The sequence below is a fragment of the Pinus tabuliformis genome, chromosome 3_1 (assembly GCF_031772625.1).
Source record: "Pinus tabuliformis cultivar Carrire ecotype Pingquan chromosome 3_1, CPIR1, whole genome shotgun sequence".
NCBI lineage: Eukaryota > Viridiplantae > Streptophyta > Pinopsida > Pinales > Pinaceae > Pinus > Pinus tabuliformis.
The window spans coordinates 278,149,953-278,176,733 of NC_142301.1; positions in this window are offsets into that span (position 1 = coordinate 278,149,953).

The window sequence follows — 26,781 nt, forward strand, 5'->3', positions numbered from 1 at the left end:
TAAGTAAAATGAGAATTCACTTAGGCAAATTATGAAATGGAATGAGTGGCTTAGTGATATTAAGCAGATCTTAATATCATTGGGGAAGTTAGTAAATGTTTTGGGGAAAAACATGAAGGGGAGTTAGTCATGCCTCGCTTGAGCTGCTCCAAAATATCTGTCTTGGCACTTGTGAAAGTTAACACATTTTTCAGAGACAAAATCAACCACAAGTCTCATTCCGCAACAGCGATCTACCTACCCTACCTACTTTGCCTAACATTTTTTCTTCTCTTTACTTGGGTGCACTTGGACTAGCAAACCCTCATCAACTTTTCTTTTCTTTACATGGTAAGCCTACCTAAATCTACACTTCTTACTTCCAAGGGCTCAGATTAAACTGTTGAGCTCCTTTGTTTCTCTACCTATCTACTTATATGCCAAGATTAAACAGTTTGGACAGATTTTATTCTCTATCTCTAAAACAGGAAATTCAAACATGAACTAGCCAAGATTAAGTTGTTTGGCCATTAATCAATTGTGGCATAAAGTTCAACAAGCTGCACACAATGCTTCATTTACAAAAAATGAAAAAGTAGTGGCTTTTTGGACTTGCACACTTTCCTAGTCTTCTTTGTTTTGGGTTCATTTCTTCTTATTTTTTCTTTTGACCATTTTATTCTTTTTACCCTTTGATTTTTCTTTTAGGGTATACCCTCTTTACATTTTTTACATTTTTTGATTTTTTTATAATATGGAAACCTTTACAGCAAGGAAAGGATGAACATATTACAGAGACCAACAAGTGAATCAAGAAATATGACACCTATTACTATAGGAGTATAGCACTGGCTCCACTTGGGAATGGATTTCCCTAGTGGAAAGTCAAGAACAGCAGGTCAGAGAGCCTTGTGAATAACTTTTACTGTGCTCTGAAATCTTCCTTTGTTGAATGTAGAAACTGTACAAAAGGATTATGTAAAATATCTACATTATTCTTAAGCTGATTCAAACAACTGTACATTTGTTCTGGATAGCCTGCCTGCCAAGAAATGATTTCAAAATTTTCTGCACTTTCCTCCTCATTCTTGTGGCTGCAATGAACAAGCTGATTACTTCTTTATAGTTGTTGAACCTGAACTTCTTTATGTACATGTTTGAGTCAGAATATATCAAAAACTGGATCAAAGTAATGTTTCATCATTTGGCCATTCACTGGTCCTTCTTTTGTTTCTGTACCATCCAGGCTCTTTCGAAAGTAAGTATTGTTCCCTTGCAATGCCTGAATGATAAATGGCCCTTTCCATAGGAAGTCAAACTTCCCATGCTTTCCTTTGTCTTCTCTCCTAGAATCCCACTTCAGAACTTTGTCTCCAATGTAGAAATCTTCTACTTTGGTCCTTTTATCAAATATTTTCTTGAGTTTTTCTTGTAACACTTGAGATCTTTGGTGCACTTCTTCTCTAGTCTGTTGCAAATGGATGGTCTAATTTATTCTCCTTTGAATAGCATTGGGTTCCACCTGAGCTTCTTGCAGTAATTTCATCACAGGAACTCCTAAAGATGAATGAAACACAGCCTCCATGCCATAAACTAACTCATAAGGGCTAGTTCCAATAGATCTCTTTGTAGTAAGTCTGTCTGCCCATAATGCATTTGTAAGCTTCTTGTGCCAGTTTTTCTTGTTATCTTCCGGCAGTTTCTTAACAATATTGATCAGGTTTTTATTGGAGGACTCGGCTAGACCATTACCTTGAGGGTAATAGGCTGTGGAATGGCCTAAAGTGATATGGTATTTGCTGCAGAAATTTATCAGTTTCTTGGACTTGAAGGCAGCAGCATTGTCAGTTATGATCTTTTCAAGACAGCCAAATCTAGACAAGATGTTAGTTTCTAAGAATCCTATAATCACTGTGTCATTGGCTTGTCTAGCAGGGATGGCTTCTATCCATTTGGTGAAATAGTTTGTGGCAGTAAGAATCCATTTATGTTGGCCAGATGAGGAAGGGTGGATTTCTCCAATGAAGTCCAAACCCCATTGTTGAAAAGGTTTTTCAGTGGAAATTGGTCTCAATGGTAAGGGTAGCAGTTTTCTCTTGCCCTAAAAAATTTGGCATTTGTGGCAAGCAGTGACAAACTTCTTTACATCAGCGAACAAGGTTGGCCAGTAAAATCCATCCCTTAGGATTTTGTCAGCAGTTGATTCCCAGTACAGGTGTCCACCGCAGTCCCCTGCATGAAATTCTTTGAGAATTTTGTCAGCTTCTTCTTTTATTAAGCAATTCAATAGAACACATTCATGATTTTTCCAAAAAAGAGCCCCATCTAGAATACAGAATTTTGAAGCTTTCATCTTTAAAAACCTTTTCTTTGTTCTGGATAACCCTGTAGGAGCCTGCAAGTTTAATAATACATGAATTATATTAGCATACCAAAGTGATTCTAAGAAGGCCTGGCTGATTTGTGGAGTCGCCATCTCCTATTCATTATCCAGTTCATTAATGTCTAGGGCTTGCAAATTTGTTTCAGTCATGAGTTTAGCCAATCCCTGTCCTTTTATCAGCTTTGTAGGTTTTATCTCCACGTCATACTCCAAAATTTTAGCTATCCATTTACCTCGTTTTCCTTCAATTCCATCCTGTGTCAGGATATCTTTGACAACAACATTTGGCACATAAGCTATTACATGTGAGTACAATATGTAGAATCTGAAGTTTTGAATAGCTTTCACAAGTGCAAAGGCCTGTTTTTCCATGATTTTTAAATTCAGATGTGCATCTCTAAGTGCTTTACTAAAAAAGGCTATGGGTTTTTCACATCCTTGATCATCTTTTTGCAGTAAAACAACTTCTATGGTGTGCTCTGATGCAAATGAGAAAATTATGAAGTCTCTATCAAACTTTGGACTTGTAAGGACTGGGGTTCTGGTCAAAGCCATTTTAATGTCTTCAAATGCTTGCTTGGATTCTATTGTCCATTTGACCTTTGAATCATTTTTAAACATGTTGTTCAGCAATCTAATTAATTTAGTGAGATTAGGTATGAATCTTCTAAAAAAGTTAATCTTCCCTAGGAAAGCTTGAAGTTCTTTGACATTTCTGGGGTGAGGTATTTGCAGAATAGCTCCGATTCTAGCAGGATCAATTCTGATGCCGTCTTTGGAGATGATGTGGCCTAACAATTTGCCTTCTTCTAGACCAAACATAGATTTTTTAGGATTTAATGAAATACCATACTCTCTGCATTTTAAAAACACTTGTCTCAAATGATCTAAATGTTGCTGATCTGTTTTGGAAAACACAGTGAGGTCATCTAAATATACAACCAGAAAATCAGGAATTTCTTTTGCAAAAGCTATGTCCATCGATCATTGAAAGGTCTCCCCTGCATTCTTAAGTACGAATGGCATTTTAACATATTTGAATGCACCCCATGGTGTTGTAAACGCAGTCTTTTCTTGGTCATCAGGATGAACCAGAATCTGATTGAAACCTGAAAACCCATCCAACAGTGAAATCCTAGAAGCACCTACTACCCTTTGTAAAATATGATCCATCTTGGGTAAAGGGTAGTTGTCCTTCAAAGATACCTTGTTTAAATTTCTTAAGTCAACACATAACCTGATTTCTCTCGTTTTCTTCCTCGTAGTCACTAAATTAGATACCCACTCTGAAAATCTGATTGGTGCAATTATCCTTGCATCATGCATTCGTTTGATTTCTTTTTCTATTAAAGGAAGCAGTACAGGGTTGATTCTTCTAAGCTTTTGTTTGAATGGTTTTTTATTTTCCTTGAGGGGTATTGTATGTTGAATTACAGATGTGTCATAGGACTTCAGGTCTTCATAGATCCAGGCAAAAACATCCTAGAATTCTTTGATCAGTTCAACATATTTAAGCTTTTGATCGGGGGGCAAAGATTTGGACAATTTTATCATTTTTGGCTTTTCTTCAAATCCTATGTTGTAGTCTTCAATGTCTGCTTTTGGAGATTCCATCTGGGGTTTCTTTGGAATATGGTTGAAATCAAAGAGATCTTCCAAAGGAGTTAATCCCTTGGGTAAATGATTGTCTTTCAAATTGATAATTTCGGATTCTCCTTCAATAATCTCATCAACATCTGTTTGTTCGAGCTCTTGTATTTCTTCTTTGGTGAATTCTGTTGGATGAAGCATTTTACTTGTATTTTCTGTTAAAATGTCTATTTGTATCTGATTGGCTGGATCAAACTCACTAACTGTGTCTTCATCTGGGTTAGTGCTGGAAAATTCCTCTTGAAGGGTCAAAAATTTGTTGATCTGATTATCACTGTCAAACACTTGCCAGTTCTTTACATTATTAGGTATGGCTGGCCTGTGTCTAATTTCTGCTGTGAATTGATGATTTGGTTCAAATGGCAATTTACAAGTGCTGGCAAACATTGCCCGGCTATGGGCTTGCAAGTTATGTTTTCTTGGGATTTTGGCAAGCTGAGTTTCTAGAAACGTATTAAGGATCTCTATGGCTGTTCCTCTGTACTCTCTCAATCTAGGATCATTTGTAAAAAATTTCCATTTTATTTGTTGGATGATTAAGTTAGAATCTCCTAGGACTGACACTCTAGTTGCTCCCAATTTCTTCAACAGTTTAAGACCTAGCAACAGAGCTTCATATTCAGCCATATTATTAGTGCACCTAAAGTTTAACCTATAGGTATGGCCTTCAACATGTTCGTTTTCAAGGTTGTACACCCAGATTCTTGCTCCTGCTCCTAATTTGTTCACAGAACCATCAAATTCCAAATACCAAAGGGTTTCATGTTTATACTTAATATCTGGTGTTTCTGGGATCTGTCCAATAAGGAGATTTGGTTCTTCTGTTTCTTTTGGTTCATCTGATTTTTCATGATGTTCAAAAATTTCTTGGATTTGGACACTAGACTTTTCATTTGCACTTCTTTCTGTTTTATCTGCCAGCATTTTCATTGTATGTGGGGGATCAATTTCAGTGTTGTAAAGGATAAAAGAATCCATATCAGAATGTATTGAGTAGATAGGGAAATTTTGAGGTTTCTCTTAACTACTTACTACATACTTCATTAAGGTTTCTTTGTATAGTCTCTTTGGTTGACCAAACATTGAAATAGTAGTGTAAGACATGTCTAACTACAGAGATCCTTGAAGCTTTGCACCCCAAGATCTAGACAATAACATACCATACTTTGGAGGAATATCAGCTGCTACTATGTCCATTAAGATGGTTTTGGCAAGATATTGGACTAGTGACACACATAAGTCTTTGATTAAACCACAACATCTAACCTGACTTGAATCAAAAGAGAAAAGGTCCTTATATGGCCTGGTGATGTCAAGGTCAAGTTTTTCCATTACAGATTTAGGCATTAAGTTATGGGAAGCACTAGAATCAAACATGGTATTATGGAGTATTTTATCATGTATTTTCAGACCTACATAGAAAGGAGGAATCTCTCCTTCTGTTGTTTTTCCATTCACTTCAGGGCCAAATATCAATTCAGGTTGGTCATCAAAAACGTTTACAGAATCTTCGTTCATAGAAATTTTGAGTGATCTACTGATTTGACTTCTGTAGACCTCATGTTTAGCTAATTCTGATAATGGAACAGCTATCTTTAGTTTGCCTACTTCTGTCTCAAGATTGAAAGGTTTTTCGGTCTGACTTCTTGTATTTCGGACAGTTGAATTTTCTGCGTTTTTCTCTTCTTCAGGCGTGGGATTATGTGCTGAACTGTTTTCCAAATCATGTTCTAGAGGCTGTTCTTATTTTTCTTTAGTAAGAATAGCAGTGGAAGGCTATCTGTTAGGTATTTGATTGTCTGATATATCTTCCACAATTGGATTATCAGGGTTAGGATCTGTTCTAGCAAGAATATGTACAAGGGTGTTATTGATCTTACCTTTGTTAGGCTACTTGGAATCTTTTTGTTTGCTGACTTCAGGGACATCTATTCTTCTACTCCTCAGATTGTATTGTTTTTGGACTTCATAAATGGCTGTATCATATCCCTCCCTAAAGTCAATTGATTCACCTGACTGAGTTTGGAATTGTTTCACAATGTGAGCTTCTTGATCCTCTTGGGTCAAGAAAAATTGTTGTTCATTGTTAAGTCCCATCAAATTAATTTGAGTGTCTTGTGTTGGTTCATCAGAAGTTGAGGCTTCAGCATAATTTTCTTGAAATGGGGGCCTAATATTTTGGTCAGGCCCTATCTTCCCAGTGTTAGGATTTTGATTTTTCCTGACATTTGGATTTCTCCCACTATTGCTTGGTTGACCATCCCAAGGGGATTTTCTCTCGATTGTTTCCACTCTATCACCAATTCTATCCATCCCTTTAAGAATTGCATCTAATTTCTGTTCAAAGGCAGAAGGTTCTTCTTTGAAATGTGTCCTCCTTTCATCTCTGGCTCTAGATCGTTTAGATATCAGATTGGCCTCAACACTGATAGCTATACTCTGCATCTCTTCTAAGTTTCGGGGAGCTCTTTCCCTAAGTTGGTATGCCATATCAGAATCAAAAGCATCAGGAAATTTAATCAAGGCCAAATCTAGAGGAGGTTTGAGATTTTGAGGAATAGCATTATAGATATTATTGAATCTGGTACAGTAATCTTGGACAGTTTCTTGTGTGCCTCTTCTTATGTTTTCATATTCTGATAAAATGTGGAGAGGATCTTTCTTCTTTTCCCATCTATTCAAGAAAGTCTGATAAAGAGCTTGTGGGTCATTGATACTGTTTGCAGGGAGGGCTCTAAACCAGGTTCTAACATCTCCAGTTAAACTTTGAACAAATACTTTCATTCTAACATCATCATCATCAATCTCATAGTTTTCAAAATAGTCGGTCATTTTCTTGGTATGTTGTTGAGCTGTGTAAGTGCCAGTACCGTCAAAATAGGTGATTTTACTTTGATAGTCTTGAGGCATAGCCCCTGGATTTGTAGGTAAGTTTAGGGGAGTATATCGGTTTGCCATGGTTGCAGAAATAACTGTGACAACTGGAGGAGTAGGGATAACAGTGGGGATGAGAGTTGTAGATGGAGGAGTGGAAAGGGTGGCTTGAGGTAGACTTGGAGAAGTTGTAGTAATCATAGAAAGTTTTGTTGTTTTTTCAGAGGTAAGCTCAGATTGAATGGAGCTTTGCAAATTTTTGTCAAGGTGTGAACTAGCAGAGTTTTCTTGGCTCTCTTTTCTTCTAAGAACCCTAGGAATCAGATTAGGATTTTCGAACACAGGTGGGGGATTAGGATCAGGATTTGATCTGGTGTAACGAATCCTTTCTGAAGCCAGTTTTTGGGTATGTTTTTGGTTTTTCCTTGGAATAGTTTTTAACGATACAACTTTAACAGTCTCTTTAAGAATCTTTAGATGTGCAAGCATTGAATTTTCTTAAATACTTTTTGAAAATAGGAACTGATCAAGTATTTGAAACCAAGTGTTCAGTCCATAAGCTAGACCGGAGATAGACTGAAGCAACATTTATTTACTTATGCAATTGCAAAGCAAAAGCAGTTTCAAAAGCTACCTGGCTAACTTCAGGCTCCATCTGTAGTTTATACAGAAAACAGTAGTAATCAAACAATTATTCAGGTCCCCAGTGGAGTCGCCAATGATTTTATCACTCAGGTTGTTCCCAAAAGTTGTAAAAAAGGGAATATGTCTGAGGTAACCACAGACCAATCTTTTAGATACAGAATCTAGCCAGTTTGTATCCAGAGAGGGCTCTCTCTTTATGATTTAGCTTTGTTTTTAAAGGTGTTAGGCTAGTTATGAAGTTCAAGGGTTTTGTTTTGAGTTTGGGTGGTGAGATTCCATAGAACAGAGAGGTAAGACATAATAGTTCAGTCCATTGGGCATGATGGAGTCAAAGAAACAGGTTTTCTGGATTTGGTTTCTTAATAGAAGATGGCATCACAGAGCAAGGTAGTCAAACAGGGAACAATGGAGACTTGAAGCAGATGGAATGGGCTCAAATGGATGAAGGGCAGTTATGAATCCTTCAACATATTGAAAGAGGGAAAATGGATGATTACTGATAAGGAGTAGTTAAGAATTCCTTAGCAAATAAACAAGATGAGAGAACCAGGAAACAGGAGCAATTAAGAATTCATTGTTTATTCTAATTCTGAAGAAAACACAGAGAATAATAAAGACTGAAAACAGAGTGCAATTAAGCAAATTCTGAATTATTCTTTTTCTTTACCATTCAGATTATGAAACACAGGTGATATAATAAACATGAAAACTGTAAAACATAAGATATAAGGGACTTATTGATCCGGAGTTTGATTTCAAGAATTCTGTGACAAGTCCTCTGCTTCACTTCTTCATCTCGTAGGCTAGACAACAGTTAGTTCCAACAGCTTTGTATTCAAAATATTCAGTATTACAATAGAGTTTAGAAAATCTACACATACCCAACCTCCTAAAAAATCTAATGGAGGGGGTATTTATACAAAAAAGTATGTGCAACAAGTATCTCATTAAAGCTGTGAGATAATATTTGGATTTTAACCTAAAGTAATTTACAAGAAAAGTAGAAACAGCTAACTTATGTTGTGCTAGAGGTAGGCCTTTAGGGTTCGGCTTGCAGCTATCCTGCAGTAGCTCTGCGCCGACTGTTTGCCTTAACTGTGCTTTTAATTTCTGATCTGCTTCTCTTTGTCGGCTCCTGATACTCTTTAATTCTGACTTGACTTGCCTTTAATTCTGCACTGATACTCTTTAAATCTTGATCTGATACTCTTTGACTTGTTGCGTACCCTATTTTCTTTGTTCATATCTGTCCGGTGTTTAGCCCAAAATATCTCTGTATATGTCGGTTTCTCTCTTCTGCAAGCTTTGGAAATCCCTCTGTTTGCTTTAAACTGTGATAAACAAGGGAGAAAACTGTAAAATGGTGGGTCGGCAGAGTCTGCAAGCTCGTTGCTGGAGCTTTTCTGGTCCGGAGGCGGTTGAAACACTGGAAATGCGACCTTGGTCCCTTTTATGCCTGGAGCGCGTGGGGGCACTGAATAAAAAAACATAACAAAATAACCTTTTCATCCTTTTATTGACAAAAATGAATTTTGGTAGGAAATTGTGGTTCGAAGGACGGATGACGTGGTAGGTGACATAAGTAGGGGACAGATGACATCAGCAGGGGGAGGGCGATAAATGGTTTTGCCCACACCGCTTTTGGGCTTGGGCGGTTTCGGGCGGAGGGGCAGCGAACAAAGCGGGCGGGTGACGTGTGTCCACGGTACGGGGCCAAAATCACCGTTTCCCCGGGACTTAACGTGTGGCAGATGGGGGGGTCGCGAAATGGATAACAACCATCGAATGCAAGGGCGCCTGATCGGATGGTGGGCGCTCAGCGAAGATGGCGGGAGGTTACATGCACGGGACCGGTGAATTAAAATGTGTTTTTAATAGTGTCGGGACTATTACTATTGTTCGCGGGGTTTGGTTAGGTTATTAATTAACCAAAGGTTAACTAATCCCATTATTTGCGCAGGGAGAAAGGTTATTAAAAGGTTCCAAATGAACCATTAATCCCTTTTTCAAACAGTGATATGGCTGTATTCAACCAGGGCGGGAATATTAAAATAGAAGGGCTTTTGTTATATTTATACAATACGGGATAGGGTAGAAATTATAGGGATTTACATAATAAAGTTAATGGTTAATATGAAAGAAATATAAATGAATGTGCTAAGTGATAATCTTATGCTCAGGGTGAAAAGGGGTTTTGAGGTGAGAGAATGTATTTTTCCTAAGTAAAATGGGAATTCACTTAGGAAAATTATGACATGGAATGAGTGGCTTAGTGATATTAAGTAGATCTTAATATCATTGGGGAAGTTAGTAAATGTTTTGGGGGAAAATAGGAAGGGGAGTTAGTCATGCCTCGCTTGAAGTGCTCCAAAATATCTGTCTTGGCACTTGTGAAAGTTAACACATTTTTCAGAGACAAAATCAATCACAAGTCTCATTCCGCAACAGCAATCTACCTACCTTGCCTACTTTGCCTAACATTTTTTCTTCTCTTTACTTGGGTGCACTTGGACTAGCAAACCCTCATCAACTTTTCTTTTCTTTACATGGTAAGCCTACCTAAATCTATACTTATTACTTCCAAGGGCTCAGATTAAACTGTTGATCTCATTTTTTTCTCTACCTATCTACTTATCTGCCAAGATTAAACAGTTTGGACAGATTTTATTCTCTATCTCTAAAACAGGAAATTCAAACATGAACTGGCCAAGATTAAGCTATTTGGCCATTCATCAATTGTGGCATAAAGTTCAACAAGCTGCACACAATGCTTCATTTACAGAAAATGAAAAAGTAGTGGCTTTTTGGACTTGCACACTTTCCTAGTCTTCTTTGTTTGGGGTTCATTTCTTCTTATTTTTTCTTTTGACCATTTTATTCTTTTTACCCTTTGATTTTTCTTTTAGGGTATACCCTTCTTACATTTTTTACATTTTTTTATTTTTTGATAATATGGAAACCTTTACAGCAAGGAAAGGATGAACATATTACAGAGACCAACCAGTCAATCATGAAATAAGACACCTATTACTATTGGAGTATAACACATAGAAATAAAAATGTAGAGAGAAATCAGGCATACCTTATACTATACCATTACCTTATAGTACTCAATGGCCATTTCCTCTAATATGTCCCATCCTTTGGTGCCACAACATAATACTTTTTCTAGAGCCTATAAATTTTTTTCCTTCTTCTAATCCACTCTTAGGATTAATGGAATTGTTGTACCTATCACTAACAATTTTTCCTAATATATTATATAGAGTTTGAATCCAAACCCCCCTAGCAAGAATGATTTCTTCTTGAACCATCATGTAAGTATCCTTTTCAAACATTACTTTTACACTTGCATCGCTCATCTTGCTTATAAAATTCTTTTTTTTTTTCCAATCCAGGGATGTGTAGAACACCACAGAGTGTTCTAATCCTTCCATCCATGAGATGCCACTTGAATTTTCTTTGTTTTATTTATCTCCTAAGAAAACATCACCACCATAATATCTTTCAGATTCACAAAACCACGCCTTGTGAAGAGTCATATGAAAGGATCCATATGATTCGACCATTCATGCGTCATGATCTACATGTGTAGTTAAAGAAGCCAAATACATAGCCCCTCCTTCATATGAGGAGGTTTTTTCTTCCGTAGAAGGAGAATCATTAGATCCCTTACCTTTCTTAGCAATTTTTGATTTATAATATTATTTTTAATTCCATTCTTTTATGCATCTCCAACATACCTTTATGAATTTGCTAAGAGGTTTATATCTTCATCTAGATTAAAATCTCCCACTTGAGGACTTATCTTTATTTTCATTTTCGTACCATCCTCTTTCATACATGGCATTCATATTTTGAATTTCCATATTTTTCCATCTCATCTCCTCTAATAATAAGGATGAGACTATATCATTGAAACTTAAAGTAGTTGCATTACTACCTATGGAAACAACCAAACTATTCCATGAGACCGGTAAAGAACATGATAAAATAATAATTTTATCTTCATCTGAAATATTAATATAAAAAGGTAATAGCTAACCTATCATGGTATTGAAGGATTTTAGATGCTCTATCGTCCAGTCTCCATATTTCTTCCTTAGGTTTTACAACTTTTTCCATAGTAACAATGCATTCACTAGGGACCTAGAATGATACAAATTTTCTAACAATTCCACAATGTCTTCGTTATAGCTTCTCGTGAAACATTCAATAATATTAGATCTAAGAGAAACAACCATATTATGACCTTTTACTTTCAATCCAACTTTCTCCAATATCTTTTCAACATCCCTATTGGTGCCTTGCCTAGATCCACAACAAGCCATTGACCTTTTTCCACCAACAAATCTTCCATTTTGAGCTTCCATCTCAAAAATTTGTCCATCAAATTTCTCAATCTCTATCATTGAACTAATCACTTTTTTTTTCTCCGCAAGAATTGTTTATGTAAATATCCCACTATACTAGTGCCTACCATAGGCCCGAGCAAACCCCTTAGCTATAAAAGCATCACCTTGAAGCCAAAATTGTTAGGATACCAAAGGTATGTTTTGACTCTATACATTTAATTTTTGCAAATATTAATAAAATGGAAAATATGCAATGGAAAACACACATATTAACACAATGTAACATCGTGTGGAGGTAATCACACAAAGAATACAACGCATGCCCAACACCTAAAAGGTAGTGGGAATTGGTTGGGAGTTGCAAATTTTATCCATAATGAGAGGAAATTGCAAGTGGTGTGACCCTTTATTTTGTAAGATATGCACTAGACTTTCTCTCTCCCCATTTTAGCTTAGTTCATATCTACAATCTATTCCATTAGGGTGGACAATTGGAACTAGAATTATGTCATTTTGAGAATTGCACTAGTCAAGAGTTGATATAGGTTGGATCATTATATTATTTTTAATTCATCTTGATGCTTTGATAGTGGAAAAATTGGAGGAATCATCTCACAATACCATTTTTACTTGTGGGACCAAATTGGTTAATTGGGGTTTGAAATATTCCAGAAGCAGTTTGAGAAATTAAACAGCTTGGGAGTAAAAATTTTCCACTTAAGGTTTGCACCTTGGTTGCGAGTGATTGTGTTTTTTCCTATTCTCTGTTTCATTCATTTTATATATTACATGCATGAAATAAATAACTTAATAAACCCTTAAGTCTAAGGGAAATAACCCTCATAGAATATATTTTTATATTTTAGGTATAATTTTATTAGATATGTATGTGACAATCTATCTAGTGGAATATTGATGGTAGTTTATGAATCATATACGAATCCAAGTAGGTGTATTTTATTTATTTATTTATTTTTATTTTTATTTGTAGGGGATCCATATTGGTTAAAGAATAAAGTCATAAAACCCTAGTCATGGTCGATACATCTATTATTAACCCTCGAGATCCAACAAAGGAGAGGTTCTAGAGGTTGGAAGAGTAGGTTGCAGAAATTGGTTGCAATATGAACCTCCATATGGAAATTTTGGTGAATAATATTGGAATTGGAAAAGGCAGAGGTTCCAACTTAAAGATTAGATCAAAGGGGAAATTGGGGGATTGAGAAGAATTAAAAAGAAATCTAGGAAATAACTTGAAAGAGAACAACCTAGTTCAAGTGTGGTGAATCATTCATAGTACCTATTCAAGATCGAAGCAAAAGTCAACATCAAGCCATATCAAGGTGATATTTAAGATTCAAAATTAAATCGCTAGTTGTAGTAATTAGAATTTTATTTTAGCATTCATCACATAGAGGAAGAACATAAAATTTCTTTCTCCCATGTGAAACTAGAGGATCATGCCCTAACCTGTTGAAAAAATCCATAAAAAAACCATAAGGCTAGATAGGGATCCTCCAATGACTAAGTGGGAGGATTTTAAAACTCTCATAAAGTTCCAATTCTAACCTATTGGGTATGTAAATGACTAGTGGATTCGACGACATTACTTGAGGAAGAGATAGGGGAAAAATGAACAAGAGTACACCGTTGAATTGAAAAGATGGTCATAATGTTGGATATCTCCCCAATGAACCCAGACATACTCCTCAAGTATCAGGGGGGTCTACATAACCATCTACACAAGCAAATGATGTTGCTCAAACCCAGAATGGTGGATGAGGCTTGTGTATAGGCATAACACCTAGAGAACATAGGCTAGTAGAAAAGGAAATCAAGTGGGTTGAATCAGGAGGAGCACTAAGGAGGGGAAGAAAAAGTAAAAGGAGGGAAAAGAAAATAAGACAACGACCATAGCACACCATTGCAAATATCCCAGTAACCACTATAGAATTGATGGTCATAAATAGGAGAATTGTTGGAGGTTACATCTAGAGCTCAACTCAAAGCACCAAAAGAAATATTCTAAGAAGAAAAATTACATGGCCACATATTTGAGTAATCAGGTGGAAAGTAGCTCATACAAGGATGATAATATTTTTTATACATCAATTTATAAGGGGGGTAATTTGAGTAGCCTTCAACAATAGGAAGAGAAGGAAATGACCCGACTCTTCCATATAAAGATACAAGCCAGGAAGACAAAAATGAATGCTCTGTTCGAATTAGGATGGCATGCGAATCTCATAGAATATGATGTTGTCAAGAAGTTAGCACTGGACACTCACAACCATCCTAGTCCATAGCTATTGGGATGTGTCAACAAGGAGGCAATGATAAGGATAAACAAATAGTGTAGAATCAAATTTGTTATTAGTGTTTATTTTCTTCATGAAGTAGAGTTGCATGTAGTTCCACTTCATGTATGTGGAGTTGTGTTTGGAATTGTCTATATGTACATGTAGCATATTTTGATATTCATGTTGATATCTAACTAGTATCGCCTCATTAAGGATGGAAAATATTTCATCATCAATGTGCATAAGGGAAAGTCAAAGATCTGACTAGTAAATGCCAACTAAGCTAATAAATTGATCAATTCTAGTAAGAAGTATCTTTTATTATTTTTAAAAGAAAATCAATCTATAAAATAGTCAATGAGAGCTAATTCATCCCTGGAGGAGTACAATACGGAGAATAAATAACAATTGCAGATTTGTTGTAGGTACACGTGGGTGTGTTCAAGGAGCCTAATAGGCTACCACTGAATAAGGAAGTGGAATATGAGATCCAACTATTGCCAAAATATATATTTCTAAACATGGGGTTGTAAAAACAATTTTTTATAGTGTCCAATGAGGTGAAGAAGTAGTTGTTGTTTGCCCAAAAGTCACACTAAGAAGGGGGGTTGAATCAGTGAGAGATAAATTTTACCATTTCATAACTTTTCATAATCAAGCAATCATGTAACAATGAATCATAGGCATAATCATCATATAATAATAAAGAACAACGCATCACAAATCTATCATGACATCAATAACACATCAAAAACCCATCATATCAAAAAGGGACACAAGAATTTTACATGGAAACCCATACAAGATAAAACCACAAATATTCTTCTTAATATTCAATTCATTACATAGATTTGCAAGCTTTGATCTACTAGATTTTGTTGGCTAATTTAATTGTTCCTTAAATTACTTTACATTAAATTGCCAATCCAGGTACGTAGACTTGTCAAGTACACTACAGTATATGTGCTAGGAAATCAATTTTCAAATGCGGAAGTGCTTTAGTCTATGAAAGAGAAATATAATGTTACTCTATGAAAGTAAATGAAACTTATTAAAATAAAGTATTAATCTACAAATAAAATGCTAATCTAGAATGCCATGAAATCTAATATGCATACTCCAGAATTCCATGAAAGTTTATTGTATGAATGCAATCGTGGTTCTATTTTTCAATGAAATTTACCCGGGAAAAGCACATGCACTTGATTCTTATGAAAGGATATAGTTTCTATTCTACGGAAAAAGTATAAATCTGATTAAGTAGGACTTCTATTCTAGGAAAGCAAGAAAATTACCTTCAAGAAAGTAATTGAAATATATTATATAAAAGAATGAATTTTTATCCTAAGAAAGAAAATGAACTTGATCTAGTAAACACAAAGATAATTATTCTAGTAAAGAAATAAAATATAATATAATGAAGGTAAAGGAAATTATTCTAAGAAGACAGAGGATGTATCCTATGAAAGAAAATAAAACTATTTTTAAAAATTATTTAAATTCTAATCTTATGAAAGTAAGGGTAGTTTACACTAGAAAGTAGTAACATGTTTTGATGAAAGAAAAACAACAATCTATGAAAGTTGTGAACCTATATTAAGAAACTTGGAAAAGTGATGTTGGGCATTGGATAATCCAGTGCTCCCTGTGTGTTTCACGACATGTGCTTAGCCACCTCTCAAAGATCTATTAACTCTGGTGATGCGTCCATTTACTAACACCTATGAGTTTTGGTATAATGACAATCATGATTCCAACAAGTGGTATCAGAGCCAAAGGTATCGAGTTTAAAACAACCATGGCTCGCGCAGGGGGGAGATTGTTGGGTGTTGGATAATCCAACACTACCTGTGTGTTTCATGACATGTACTTAATCACCTCTCAGGGATCTATTAACTCTGGTGATGGGTCCATTTACTAACACTTGTGTGTTTTGGTATAACATAAATTGTGATTCCAACAAGTGATATTAGAATTTTCCATTGAAAATATCTAAAAGGGCATATGATCAATGTTTTAGAATTGTTTCATGTGAAATGAGTTAAAACCTATAATGCAAGTGCTACAGGTCATTTTTTCGCATTCACTCAAATGGCCTGCAAAATAAATCAATTCACATCCTTAACACATTGTCATTATCCATTTACAAAGCCTCAAGCATTGATTCTCTAAAAAGACCAAGAATTTTGGGTTTATCAGCTCAAAAATGCATTTTGGCCCCAATGCACCCTACTTTTCAGCCCACCTGTGATGGTCACATGTTGCATAACTAAGCAGTTGCACTGACCAATACAAGTTTCTCTACTCTGTAGGTGCGATGGTTCTAGAATTTCGGGAAAAATAAAATATATTTATGAAACATTCTTCCAGAAGCTTCTAAGTCGGTTTTAACCATTTACCATGGATAGAGATCTCGAATTCCTATCCTATCCTAACTTGGAGGCCTTGTCTCTTATCCCTAGAGCTCATCCTCCCTCATATGTGGATCTCAAACCTTGATTTGTAAATCCTAAACTACAATTTTTACCCTGTAAATTCACTGCCTACCATAGAGTCTGGGTTGGATTTTGGATACTCTTAGACATGCCCTAATGTTTTTTCTTTTACCTAAGGATCCATTACCATCCTTGAGTTGTGATTGAAGGATTTCCTTGTTGCTAAGAAGGACAAGTTTTGTGGGAGATTCTGCATTGTCAAGAACTACTAAAAAGGGTTGTAATATTCTCCTGCATTTCATTAATACAAGAAGCTTTGTTTTCCTATGCTTTGTGTCTATTTGATGCATATGTATTTCAATGCCCACTTGACTCATTGAATAGAGATATCATTTTATGTTATGGATGTCTTGTATTTATCTTGTTTGTTGTGATTTTCTTGCAAGTTCCATTTATAGTAATTGGAGTTGGACTCAAAGACTACAAGCCAAGAGAAGAGGAAGACTAGCATTGGACTCTAGGTAGGTCCTTCCTCCATCTATTAATTTCTCTAAGAAAAACATTGTCCTTTTTTGTTTCTATTGTATTTAGGTCAACCACTAGATCTAGGGGATTCACTTATATCTGCAGAAGATAATTTTCCATAAAACAACTTGGCGACTCCACTGAGGAACAAGATGTTCCTTTAGTGGCTTCCTTAGTTTATCCATTTTAGACCTTTCAATCCAAATTAAATTGACTTGTTTACATAGTACTTAATGTTGGAAAATGATTATTCTGAGCTTGGTAGGGTTTTTGTTTCACTTTTTGAACAAAAGTAGCCCCAACGCACTTTCTAGTCTGAGATAGAGTGACCCAACGCACCTATCTCTCTCTGCAAGTGTGATGCATCATATTGGTGTCTGTGTCTAGCCTGTGATGGTTCCTGTAGGATGCAAAAATTTCATTTCTATGCCTTGCTTTCATTTTTTATTTTGTCCACTAATTTTTTCTAAGCCTCTGTAACAGTCATTGTCTCTACAAAAGCCATCAATGTGTTTACATTTGTGTTTGATTACCTTTTGATGAGGATTTGTTTGTTTTTTCTTCCTTCTTGTCAATTAGGGTTTGTAAGCACTTAGCTTGATTGTTGATTGAATGAAAAGAATTTTCATATTACAGTTGCAATCTGTGTGAGTTCTTTTGGTCAATGATCTAGCTTCATTTTCATTTTCATTTCATTTGAAATTGAAAAGTAATGAAAGTAAAAATATCTTTTTGAATTTCATATAGGGTTTTTCTGGATTGCATTGGAATAGTATATTGAAAGATATGATTAAGACTTTTCCATTTCTTTCATCTTTGATTGTTGCATTATTGTTTCTTTCTTCCTTCCAATAGATATATCTTCATTGAAATTAAAGAGTTATTTTTATCATGCTAGTTGCATCCTAGGAAGTTCAGGTGAATTCATACCATGAGCCTTGAAATTGAAACATAATTGAATATCAACTTTAAAATTTACTCAATTAACCTAAGGAGCATGTGTAAAATTAACAATACAAATAGATCTCTAGGCTAGAGATATGTTCCAGCATTGTAAAATGTAGGAGTTGTTGTTATTTGTTTGCATTACATTTTGGGGGTAGTCGGTATTCCACATACACAAGTATATTGGATCGTTCTCCATGTACCTTCGGGTATATAGGATGGTTTTCACCATATAAAAAGTATATAAGAATACTTCCTATCATATAGGACGCCATTAGACAACACTACCACATATTGCACTTCCATGTACCTCCGGGTATATTTTGGAATTTCCCTATAGGTTGCTATCCCACCATAGGTAATTGAGTCGACCACCATGCTTATTGTGATACATCGAACACAACATTCGAGGAGATATCCTACACACACTAGAAACGGTATTATGCAGTTCACAGTGACTTGGTAATCCTATCTGCCTAGTTACCCCTTTGTTTTATTTGTGTCTTTAATTTCTAAAATGAATTAATTAACTGTGGAAAAACATCCTCACCATGTAACAACTCCTTAGTAGATCTTAGGTTGGGACTAATGGCAACAATTCCTGAATCCACCAGTCAAGGAAACCCCTATGACGGGAATCCTAGTCCTTTTCCTCCTTTTGTAATTATTGGTGCTCCTTATATGGCAACGTTGACCCTTCTCGAATTTACCATTGGTTTACCAATTTGGTTGTTTTCGACCTCCTTGGTTCCAAATGTCCAAACTGCTTCTGAATGATATCAACCTCAAGTTGATCCTAAAGTTGACCCTTTTCCTTCTTTGCCTATTGTTTCTTCATCTTTTTCTTCCTCCTCGTCTGGTGAAATTCTTGATTCAAGTAACTAAGAGGCTAAGAAGAAGAAGAAAAGGACAAAGAAGAAGAAGCAAAATAAGGAGAGGGGAAACCAAGAAACCATTGTTATGAATGTACCTAATGTCAAGAAACTTTCCAACAAGGCTTGTGAAGTTAAATACCCTTGGATGCTTTGTAAGGGTGATCACCTTCTTATAGATTGCCTTGGTATTCCACAGGTATTAGAAGTGTGGTCCACAGGCTCACATCAGCCTTTATTGTTAGCCTCTGGAGATCAGGTTGGTGACAAGCCATCAACTAGTGATAATAAGGTTCTCATAAAGAAAGGTAAAGTCAATTCTCATTGTAGGTTATTGTTGACGGTGCTATACCTGCCAAATGTAAGGGGATCTCCCCGGTAAGAAGTCCCAACTAGAACTCAGATTGTTTGGTGTAGCGGTCCCAGCAGTGGGTCATAAAGCAATGCCTTGACCACAATGTCACACAGAGGCAAGTAAGATAACTCTGTTAGTAGCAAGGGTGTGACTGCTGCAGTGAGTCAAGGGAGGTGTATGAGAGGTTCTAACACATGGGGGTGAGATGAGGGTGAAGGTGAGTTCCAGGTTGAAAGGGATCAGTCCCAACTCGGCTAGGAACACACAACACATAGGACATACACAGCTTTCGACGGAGCAGTCCTCTCGAATACGATAGTCACAACATACAATGTAAGATAACACGTACGGCACTCATGGATCAGTCCGAACGAGTGCAACGATTGTTACAGCAAGGTTCATGTGAAATGTCTGTCTAATGTCCGTCAGAGCAGTCGACATGGATGGGACATCATTAACAACATATACACCACATTTCCATAAATAGATTATACATTACAACAAATGAATCAATTTAGATGTAGAACACAGGTTAAAGCAACAACATTACAAGTGTTAAATATCAGTCTTACAACAGATATAATACACGTGTGAAAACGTGATAGCTCTTATTATATAAATAAGTGCAATTCCCAATCATACAATACATCCATGTAAACCTGCTAGCCCCAACAGTGAAACGTTATAGCCACATTTGTCTACTCCTCCAAAGAGATGTACTAGCTCTTTGCAGTGGAGAAGCTAAGGCGCATTACAATACTGTCCAAGCTCTTTCCAAGAATAATCTTATTAGAAGCTTGGATGACCAAAAGCCCTTATAATGAGTTATGAGGGATTATTTATACCAAAGAGTGGAGTGACCCTTGACGTTCCCCTTTGTGACAGTTCAACTACCCTCATGACTCTTCACCTACTCTATTACTATTACATCCAACTATTGACACTTGACTTACACTTGACATGACTCAACATTACAATGCGCATGTACTCATGTGAGACAACATGGCTTGAGCGAGCCAAGCAAGACATCACTCACACTTGGTCCACTCTGATGAGACCAACTCTTTGACATGCTTGTGATGGTGAAGGTGATGAGCTGATGCCAAGTTTGGTCGTTCGTGATGGTGTGCATGCACCTCATGGTGACATCTTGCTCAAGTGAACTCTTGCCTCTGTTGTAACCGGTGCATTGGTTCGGGTCCTTCATCAAACTCATCTGCTAACATGCACATGGTCTTCTTAGGTGCGGCTGAACTGGAAACACACTGATGCATAGTGTCTGTGTTGCTCTTCAAGTGTGTGCTGGTGGTCATGGGCATCAACTTGCCGAAGAACATGTTTAGCTCCAGTTGTACTTGCTTCTTGTCTTCGCCTTGGTGAGTGTGTTGAATGGGTTGGATTGCATGTGTGTGCACAATGACATGCATGCTGCTGAATCCATTGCATGTGGTCAACAACACTGCTCACCATGTCTATTCCGTATCAGCTATTGGGATATATCTTTAACTTGTACGAGTGTAGTTTCATCCGTGAGTTCATGTTGCGCCCACTGTTATTCCTGTTCCTGCTGTAACTCATTCGTCTATCTGTGCAGCTTCATGTTCTTCCTTGAGTTGCTACTTCAGCACATGGAACTCCTTCTTCGTTCCCTTCTCTATCTTCACATGACCTTCATGTCGCGCCATCACCTCATAGCCTGAGTCTCCAAATTTGCTTTCATATCAGTGGATCTTCTTGAGCTTGCAACTTTGTTCCACCTCTATGTTGGCAACAAACTTCCTCTTACATTCACTGCATTTGCTACATTTGCTGCATTTGATATGCTGCCTTCAGCTGTTGTTCATGATGTTGCTTGTTGTGATGCTGCTGCTATCATATATTGATGTCCTTGTCTACGAACAACTTGATGTCTCCATGAGTAGGCAAGCTCATAGACACTTAATCGACTACATCTCCAGGTGTGCTCTGAACGGTGTCTTCGACTCTGCTCTCTTGGAAACCATTGTACTTGCAATGCTGAGAGGTAGATAAGCACCTGCAATACCTAGGGACATGGAAACACTCATGGCAAAAAATTTGTCAGTCGAAAACCAAAATTTACTTGAGAACTGACTTGCAACATACTTGTGTGACTGATCATGAAGGTTGCGCACTTTCGCCCGGGAGGTCAGGAGATCGACTACCAAGACTGCACAAGGAACAATCTAGGCTGCTAGGAGATTGACTAATTGTGGGAACTGTGCAATGCACAGTCCATTCTGGCTATTGATTACTAGGATTGTGCAATGGACAATCTCAGCTGGCAATGGTTGTAGGCTCAGTGACTGCATTGCGCAATTTTCTTGGCTAGCAGTCACTGCCCCTCAAGGATTGTGTAAAACAGGCCTGGGGAATAGATGTTGGGTAGACTTTCACATTTCTAGGGAGGAAGGTAGAGCTTGCCCTCTCAAGATTACGCAATGCTGTCTTGGTGAGGTAGAGTCTAGGCCAAGGTTGGCCAGACTCACCGATGGGCAACTAAAAGTGAATGTGAGTGCGAATGCATGTTGATACTAAGTGTAAGCATAAGTGAATGATCATGCATGCAAATGGTGAATGATAGATTTAGAAAATGGAACGACATGCATGTGGGTGAGGCGAGTTGCTAAATCGACGACCGTTCGTAGAAAACAGTTTCATGCATGCGATAACAGTAAGATGCTGACGAAAACTGAGATAGTGCTAGGACAAGCTAATATACATGTAAACGATATCAGGCACCCAAAGAAATCAAGCAAACAATACTTATACAAGAGAAAACATGAAAAGTGACAAGAATGCAACATAAGGCATGGGAAGCGGGCTTACCCCAAAACAGTTGAGTTGAATGTGCCGACTGCTCCTAGATGTGATGTGGGATGTCATAGCTGCAAGGTTGATGTGAGGAATGAGCTCTACAGTGTCCAGTTGATGATTTTTGATAACATCGAGGTTGTGACGCACATGCCACAAATCTAGGGAAAGCAACACTTGGTGGGAGGTTTCTGAAATGATCCTTGCATGTAATTTCCAACTGCTAAACATAGATCCCTAAAACAAGGGATGCCTTTGCATGTTGCCTTAGGTGAAGCAGGCCATGCAAGTCTATTTTGCTCGGTCTCGAAGGGAACTGGTTAACTCACCTGCACATGCAAGAGGCTATTTGACCGGCTGAAGGGAATGCACATTTCTTGCTGGGAGTTGGGCTGACTGCCCAGGAGATTTGTGCAATTTCTGGGAAGAGCAACTGACTGCTGCCCAAATTTGTGCAAATTATGGGTTGAGCAGCCCTGCTGGGGAAAATTGCACAATTCCTGCTGGGAGTGTTGACTGGCAGGATTGCGCAATCTTGGAGCCCAGTAGGCTGCCAGACAAGATTGTGCAATTTCTGGAGGGAAGGCTAGTTGCCCTCCAGAAATGCACAATTTTCTAGGGGAAGTTGCTCAGCCTGCAGTTGGACCAAGTCTAGGTGAACAACCTATGAGGGGAATGCATCAAGCTGTGATCAATAGGTTTCCTTTGTGCAAGAAAGACACTAAAGCTTGTGAACTTGACGAAGCAAGGCAAGCTGTTGTGAAGGTTGGAAGGGAGGCTCCAAAACGAAGCTAAGAAAAAATTTTGGAGGGTGGTTGTAGCTACTACAAAAATTATGTGAAGGGAATCATTCCATTCACCTTTTCCCTTATATGGATGAAGCATCCAAGGTGTTGGAAAATATTATTGTTCCACAAAATCGAATTCCGTCTAGTTACTGAAATCTTTCTCCCAATCGTCCACTAGCTGATGAAGTAATTGAATCGAATCCATCTTCAGTAAATCCCACTCTCTCTAATCATGAATCCCATGAATATGTTCCCAACCAACCATCAGTTGAGAAAATGGTTAACTCAATTCCACCTTCAGTGGATCATACTTTTCCCATAGAGAATGAAGATCATACCACTCAAGTTCTTCTTGTTGCTTCTGATTCTACCAAACAAGGGGGCATTTATCCTATTGTCATGTAACCCCCTTAGAGTGATAAGGTCATTACCTTTGATTGGAATCAATTGATAGAACCTCTTCTCCCTTCTTACATTCCCTTCCAAATCAGGGTGAAGTCTTGTGATAAAACCATCCATCGCACTATTATATATGAGGGAGCTTAAGTTAGCATTATATCCTTGACTGCTTGGCAAGATTTGGGTTATCCTAATATTGTGACCACCACTTTGAATCTATTAGATTTTAACAGAAGAACCAACGAATCTTAAGGGATCCTTTCTTAAGTTCCTGTTACTGTTGGGTAGCGGATCCCCCCATAACATGTTTTTGGGGCTTAAAGCCCGAGTTTTGGTCAATGTAATGTAAAGACCCCACGAAATGTGGGCGCAGAGCGCGAGAGTCTAGGGTTGTCCACCCTAAAATAATGTAATTTAGTGTATAAGGTGTCGGCCTACCCATGGTCTGCGGACCATGGGATTGTATAAATAGAGTGAGGTTCTAAGTGTAAAGATAGTTCTGAGTTTTTTGGAAAGTAATAGATAGATGCGAAGGCATGGTTAAAGGATAGAAGTGGATCTGAAGGTATTGGGTTGTAGTAGTAGGTAAAGGCTCTGCAGCTGAGTGCGCAGAGGCCTAGTAGAGTCCGCAGCTGAGTGCGTGGACCCCTGCAGCTGAGTGCACAGGGTAGAGTCGGGTCTGTATTGAACTAAACTTGAAAAGGATCATTAATAAAGCTAAGTTGATTCAACATATTGTGCATCTGTTTCGTAGATCTATATTTTGATGTTCGACGTTAATGGTATCTGTTTATTTATATGCGCGCACTTGTATGTATGGTTATGTATGAAAAATTTCTAAGTAATTAACGAAAAGAACCTAACTAAGGAAGACTTGGGTAATTAATACTGGTCACACTGCGGCTGGATTTGCGCGAAGGGAGTCCCACAGGATGCAAGGATCCCGCTGGTGCACATAATCTAGTAATAGCGAAGGTTGAATCGCGTACCTATCACCCATATCAGACATCCCCAGGGTGCAAAAACCTAGGTCCAACACCCTCCCATACTACTTCGGGTGAGACCTCAGTCCATGCTCCGTGGACTGTTGTCGAAAGGGCCAGTAGTACCAAGATTTTCTTGGCTAAACTCAATGCTAACCCTGGGTTAGGCCCCACGTAGCCAACAAATGGTTTCGTTGCCAAGACTAGGATCTGCCTAAGGGATGTTTGATGTCGTTCCACTGGAACCCAACAAAGAAGGAAATTGAAGAGTGGTTGGACAAGAAGATTCACGAGTTTGCGACACAGGAAAATAGAACTCCGTAGGTATTTGAGAAAGGTGGTTCGATCATTATGTGTATACGGCAATCCATGAGATTTTCTTTGCATCCTTTCCCTCTGAATTGTATGAGTGGATTGCGAGATTAGCTGACAGCCAGGGAAGGTGTAAGCTCGACCAACCGATAGTGTGGACTCCGGAATTAGTGTGCAGACTAGAGGCATCAGAAGACAAGATCACGCGAGCTGTGGACCATTGGCTTGACCAGATAATAGGAGGATTTATCACTGAGTTTGCGGTGGACACGACCATGAGCTACAACGAGGAAAAATGACATTTTCTCAAGGGACCGTGAGGTAAGTATATTAAATCTTTGAATACCTGGATTAAGATGTTGTTATGTGAAAAACGAGTTATACGAATACATTAATGTTTGGAATGACGCAAAGTGGAAAGATCTACAAAGGTAGTGGGGAGTTAGTGAACTGCCCTTTAATTTCACCTTCATGAGAAAGCGAGGAAGAGCTTGCTCAGGTCTCTCCGAGAAGCACGGTCAGCTTGAGAAGGCAGCGCATTCCGCAGTTACCACCTCCACCCACGCCACCACTTGCTTCACCTCCCTCACCTCCATCTCCACCCACTCCACCTCCACCAACCCCGTAGTTCAGCATGGCGAGCACGATCAAGCTACCCATATTCATAGGAATAGGGAATGAGGATCTGGACCATTTCTGGTTCGTGGTAAGAGTAGTGTGGGAAGCACAAGGGGTCACGGACGACAACATTAAGAATGCTACATTGGTGAGTGTGTTGCAGGATCGCACGTTGACATGGTATATCAAGCACTCTAATGACCACCCAAACATAGGGATAACAAAGATCTAGAATGCATTGAACAGAGAATTTAGCTGGCCGAAATCAGAGACACAATCAATCATTGGGTTTAAAGAGATCACGATGCTTCTAGGCGAGACCCCATGGGATCTAGATTAGCGGTTGAAGAGTACGATCTGCAAGGCTAATATGACGCTCACGAATGCACATCATCGTGCATGGTTTGTGGCATCCCTAACACTGTACTTGAGGACACCGCTATCACAATAGAAACTTTCCACCTAGGCCGAAGAATTGGAAATGGCGATGAGGTTGCATGAGACCTCGATACAAGATCCTGGGTTGGGAGTTCAACAAATCCACTCACAATTATAGAATCTATGCCTAGAAATGCAGAGCTTGAAGCAGGATAGGGCACTGTGACCAGAGGCGTGCGAGGAAGTATGGTGCATAAAATGCAAAGGCCAAGGCCATGACAAGGACCACTGTCCAGTATTTGCGAACTACTTGGCAGGAGGGGGACCAATGCCACTGAGACTAGAGGCACAGGCATGGCCAAGTGCGACACCCATGTTATGGTGCACAATATATCAGATAGGAGGAAAACACACAACAGATAATTGTCATTTGTTGCAGAAGTATACACAGACTCCCCAACAATTGTTTTGTAATTCTGCAGGTTGGTAGGCCATGACGAGCACACTTGTCGCAACTACAAGTTAATGATGGATCAGACCCCAGCCTATAGAATGCAAATAGAAACGCGAGCCCTCGACCCAGCTGCGGGGATGGCATGCATTGGATTTCAGGGACGAGGTCGGGGACGAGGAGGAATGGGACTAGGAAGGGGCCGTAGACAGTTAATTTGTTATAATTATGGAGGACCAAGGCACTATGCCCGCGATTGTACCAACCCGACGAGGATATCCTGTTCGTACTGTGCTCAATTTGATCATGAAATGATATATTGTCCTACGTTGATCACACAAATGCGCGAAAAAGGGGTACTCCAACCTCCTCCGACTCAGAATATCCAAATGATGAGGTCTGAACCACGCGAAGAAGACCCAAATGTGAACATGGTGCTTAGAAGCGGTGCGACCACAGGGGAGGATAAGGGAAAGCAGCCCGAGGAAGATACATGGGTTTGTAAGGCTCCTACAAAGGAACCTGAGTTTGAGTTAGAGTGCACAAAGGAGACATTCATGGAAGCTAAGAAGAGCTTCGCGGAGGCCTCCACTTTAGGTAGCAAGGATCAACCAAAGCCAGGGATGGATCCTTCTATGCTTACTACCTTTCTGGAGAGATGCATGAAACTGCTGCATGACAACAAGGCAGTTAAGGGACTCC